This window comes from Lactuca saligna, chromosome 5 (genome assembly GCF_052625555.1).
Source record: "Lactuca saligna cultivar CGN05327 chromosome 5, ASM5262555v1, whole genome shotgun sequence".
NCBI classification, from domain to species: Eukaryota; Viridiplantae; Streptophyta; class Magnoliopsida; order Asterales; family Asteraceae; genus Lactuca; species Lactuca saligna.
The window spans coordinates 195,807,170-195,813,017 of record NC_136421.1 but is presented as its reverse complement, the minus strand read 5'-3'; positions in this window follow the sequence as shown (position 1 = coordinate 195,813,017).

Sequence of the window (5,848 nt, the reverse complement as noted above, 5' to 3'; positions counted from 1 at the left end):
CTTTGGGTCGTATGTTGGACCCCCAATTCCCAATCAAATAAGAATAGACAAGCTCGCCAAAACCCTCGACCAAAGCTTCCTAATATTCCCACACTCTAAACATAACTATATCTTATGGAACCACCAAAACAGCCTATAACTAAGACCATCTAGAAAGGAGTTGATAAACGACAATGAACCTGCTACAGAACTCTGAAGCCTGCAAAATCCTGCAAAAGTTGCCAACTTTGAGTGCAACAACCGTCACTTGAGGTAATAATTATTTAATATTTCTTTAATTAATTTTTGGGCTAAGTATTAAATAGATGGATTATTTTGAGTGGATCATTAGTGAGTGGGCCAAATAGTTCGACTGCCCAGAAGACGGACGTTGGGCGTAGCCTTGGCATACGCAGGGCGTAGAGGAGCATTGGATGCGGGGGACGCATGCACGTACGTGTAGTGTACCAAGGAGTACACACAGTGTACATAAACAGATTCCAAACCCTAATTTTTAGGGTTTAAGCCATATAAATACTACATTATGACTCAAACCCTAGCCTCCTTACCAGCCTCTCAAACTCAAAATATCCTAGAAACCCTTTGATACTTCATCCTTATGTGTTTGGGCGTTGTGAAGCTTACTTTGGTGATTTGGAGCTTGGAAGAAGAAAAGAGAGGTTGGAGAAGATGAACTTGAGTATCTTGAGCTCAAGGATTTGAGATTATCTCACCATTTGGCACTCATTGGAGGTATAAAGCTTTCAACTTTCCTTATGAATGCTTGGATCTAGTGTAGTGATGTTTTGGGATCTTTTTAGTCCCAAGAATGGACCTTTTTTACTCAAACTCGTTTCTAACTCTAGGATTGCCACCCTTAGTGATATATGAGTCACATAAGCAGTAAAGTTTCGATCTTTAAGGCTCATTTGTAACCATGCATGAGATCTAGCCATTTCCATGGAAGTTAGTTCTACATTCCAAGTTTAGGTTTATTGGTGGGTTGCAAGTCACCGAGTAGTCGACTTTATGAGTTAAGGCATGTTAAGGGACTCATATATGTAATATGGTTTTAAGGTCTTAATGGAATACGCATTTTTGAAGTTGATGGCTTAACAGGGTAGTGCGTTAGGCGTACATGCTAGTATGCGCAACGTACTAGCCATGCAAGCTATATGCGTAGCGTACAAATGAGTACGCTCAGTGTACTCTCAGGATTTGGGCTTCGCGACATTTGGACCTCAGTTTGGGCCAAATATTTGGGCTTAGAAATTATTGGGCCGCAATAGGCCATTAGAAGTCAGATGAAGGACCAAGGACATGTTTGGTTTAATGGAAGACCCATTTGAGGAGTTAGGCCCAATTTAGAAAATTGGGCCTTTGGTGAGCTTGGAAAGACGAGAAGGAATTGGGCCTAGGTTATGGTCCAAATTAGATCATGGGGGTAAAATAGTCATTTTAACCTAAGAAGGATTATTGGATTTTGACTAAGTGTTATTATGATAATAATAGCCAAGGAGTCGCGGGAGCAGCTGATAGAGATTCCTTATCGAGAGGTTTAGTAGCCAGCTTTGTGATGTGAGTTTTCCTCTGGTAGGAACGGGTTGAAGGCACCAATGCCGGTATGTTTATGTACGTTAGCATATGCCGGACTTAGGTCCGATGTCGAGGTTAGCTCGATTGTGACAACCGAAACTTTTTCCGTTATCTTTAACCAACTTCTGTTAATAAAATTTGAATTTTATTGGATTTCTGTCAAATTCCTTGTTTGGAAAATTATTATGTTTTATATAATTAAAATTCTATAAGAGTCGGAAACCAAAAATCGCGCGAAAAACCCAAAAAGTATCAAAAATCTAATAGTATCGGCCTGAGTGAGTATATGGCCGCACACCAGTGTACGACCATACACCCGTATACGGCCACACACCCATCCACGTGTCAGGTGGACCCCACCCACTGAGCATACCCCCGACTTATAAATACAGGACCCCCACCCTAATTTGAACATTCTTGGCCGGAAACTCTCTCATTCTCTCTCTAGAACCCCTGACCGTACACCCCAAAAACACCTTTATTCTTCTGTAAAACATCGAAAAATACCATTGGGGATTCATTTCAGAGCATCTAGGACACGTATTCATTGATTCCAGCACTCTTGTTCTTGAGTGTATGACCGTACAACTTCAAGCTCATTGATCGTACACTCATCCACAACCATACACCTTCAAAGGTCGTACACCCTTCAAAAATGAGTTCACGGTCGTACACCCCTATCCGGCTGTACACTCCATTTCACGGTCGTACACACGCCTTAAGTGGTACATTAGGCTTAAAACCTGCTTTCCTTGATTCAATCAAGTCCTGGTAACATTCCTTAACCGAAAGCAAGCGTTTTTCCAACACTTTATTTAATGAAATCACTAATTTAGATACATATATGTATTTATTTGATATTAGCATTCCGTTAAGAGCCACGTACAACAACTCGAGGATCTTTCAGTTCAACATTTACACACAACAAAAACAGTGAGTTCATACCCCTATATTTTTCCGAGTTTTTAATGTTTTCGGCGAAGGGGGGGTATACAAGTAAAAACACAAGTAATCTTGTGGGTTTATTATATTTTCCTATCATTAGCATACATTGAACATAGAACTTACAAAACATGGTAACATCGTTACTACTAGACTTGAAATTAGCTTACAAAACATGTTAGAATACAAACCTTGCAGAAACAAGGTTTCTGAACATAGGAAACAAAATTATGATTTATGAAATAAAAGATATTATTTTATAAGGATTCATGTTAATAACAAAAAGGGTTTTCATAGTATTATTAGTGAATTCATTGAGAGAACTACAGTGTGAGATGCCTTGTAGCCAGAGTCTCCTGGAGGGAGAGCGTGAGTTTGTGTATAGATCTATACGAGAGTGACAATCCCGCACCCTGACTATTAGCTATAGTCAACCGAGGGTGCCAAACATCATTTTTAGCGATGTCTGAGTACGTCGTAATGTTGATCGTTAATAGTATGGTTATAAGAATCCACAAGTGAAACCACGACTCATTCACATACTAATATAGCTAACAAACAATCAACATGGTTAGTAATTATGTGACCACTTAGTATGTGCATTAGTGTAATATGAAATTAACATCCAACTTGCAGTGGGATGTGTGATCTCTGCCTCATTCCCTGTTCCTTGTTTGGTTGTGGGCTTAGGGCAGAATCACCCAATCGACTGTTTGTTCGATCTAGATTTCTATAACATGAATGTACTAAGTGATCACAGGAGGGTATTAACAACACTTTTGAATACTTTACAGATATCAAAGAATCAATACAATTAAGTCATAGAAGGAATGGGTTAATCATACTTTACATCGGAAAATATTGGATTTTCTTGAGGAACACTTTCAACAGATATCAAAGAATCAATACAGTTAACTTTGTAAGTATCTAGTGAATACTTTAGGATTATGTACATGACGATCCGACAACCAGTGGAATGTGTGGCCTCCGCTTCATTTCCTATTCCTTTTTTGGTTGTGGGCTTGAGGTAGAACCACACAATCGATTGCTTGTCCGATGTGGATTGTATATGATTTGTATACACTAAGTACTTGCAGGAGGAACTAGTAAGAATCATTTTTTTTTCTTAACATTCACCATATCATAAAATATAAGGTTTTCAGGAGAAACATAACGTACTTTTCCAAAGAACAAAGAAAAGTTTTCCAAAACAGAATGCTTATGAACTCACTAGCTTTATGCTGATACTCTTTCAAAACCTACTTGTATTATCAGGACACTAGTAGACAGGTACACTCACCGGGTTCAAGATGATGGAGCATAGTAGCTTCGAGTCTTTACTTGTTATTTACTTTTGGTGTCAATCATGTATAATTCAAATGCAATGTAAACATATTACTATTAATACAATGTTTGTTGTTGCATTGATTACTATTATTCAGTTGTTGTGATACTGCGCATTATGTCCTCCGCCCCCCGAACGTTTCCGCTGTCTCGGTTTGGGGGTGTGACACCGATGTAGGTTATATATTACGGACTTTGGTCCGATTCCGGGGAAAGCCCGTGGAATGTTTGTAAGCATGATGTCTTCATGATTCATGCATGTGTATGTTTATATGTTTTGGGCTTCGGTTTGATGTCGAAGCAAGCTCGAGGAATGTTTAGCTTATACGTTATGTGCAATATGTTCTGGGCTTCGGTCCGATGTCGGGGAAATCCCGAGGAATCTTTAGCTTATATTTTTATATTATGTGTTTATGTTATATTCTTGTTGATATGGTATATGTATAATGGACTTCAGTCCAATGCCGGGAAGGGCCCAATGTCAGACTTCGGTCCGATGTCGAGCGGGGCCCGATGCCAGATTCGTCCGATGTCGGGAGGGGCCCAATGTAGTGAGCAAGGTCTAATGTCTGCTATTATGTGATTATGTGTATGGTATGTGGTAGTTTGGGGAGACTCACTATGTTTCGTGCTTACAGATTTTAGTTTTGGTTTCAGATACTTCCGCTAGTAAGGGGAAGAGCTTGGGATGACTACATCGCAAACACCACAGCTTTTAGCCTAAGATGATTTACTCTGATGTTTTGTCATATGATTTTATTATATTGTCATTATGATATTTACGAGATACACAATTTATGATTTTATATGATGAATGACAATTATGATTTTTATTTATATTTTAAAAGGAAATTTTTGGACTATATTTTTGGGATGTTTCAAGTTGGTATCAGAGCCTTAGTTTGAGGGATTTGAGCACACTCTCGGGTGTGTATGAACTCAAACTAAGGACTTAGTATGAAAATTTTCAAAAGGAAATAATTTTTATGAAAACGAACTTTGAAAAAGGAAATGAATTTTGGAAAGAGAAAAGAAATTTGAAAAGAGAAAAGGGTGTGGTGCGTGCAATCAACCGAACATGAGTAAGTACTCCTAAATTACCCATACAAGTTTATGTTATGATATGCTTATGAGAACTGCATGCTAGATTATAGCTAATGATCTAGGAAGGATGCCTTATGTCCAAACTCTGACAATAATAAAGTTTGAGTCGAATGATCCAAATCAGCGTTAATAGAGTACAGTTCCTTAAGCATATCCCAGATACCTTTTGTTGTATCATATGAACTAACCAAACGAAAGGTGTCTAGTGGTAGGGCAAACCTAATAACTCTCATTGCATTGAAATTGTTGATTAACTTTTCCTTCTCATATTGTGGGACATCCTTCACTTCAAGAAGAAGTTTGTTATAGTCTGCCTGAGTTTTATTTACTCTCCTAGTTCCAGTATGAATAAACGCCGTAACAGTAATGGCATCCCAGATTAGATAGCCATTGTCTTCTAAGCCAAGGATGTAGTCTTAAAAATGCAACGCCTACACTTCATATTCACTAGGGAATAAGATAGGAATCCTGGGTGTGGATCTAATGCTGCTTGAGAGATTTATCGAGTTAACATGAGAATCTTCTAAGTGCATGTTTGTATATCGACCAAAACCTGTATGAACCAGATGTGTAAACAAGATTAGGGTAATATTAAGATCAAGATCAGCTTCACCGGTTGAACAAACGATGATGACGGCTGAAACAAGATCCAATAATAACGGAAACCCTAAACGTTTCTTTCACTAGAAGAGATGCGTAAAGATTACATAGTCTCCTGTGCTGATACCAATTGTTAGGATTGAATCCTAGTTAGATCGGATAGATTCAAACAAGTAAAGAATAAGAACAAGGAAAATAGATCAAAATATGCTGAATGATTATAAGCCACAACCTCAGAAGAAATCGATGAAGAACTGCTACTATAGAGGCGTATAGGGTTACA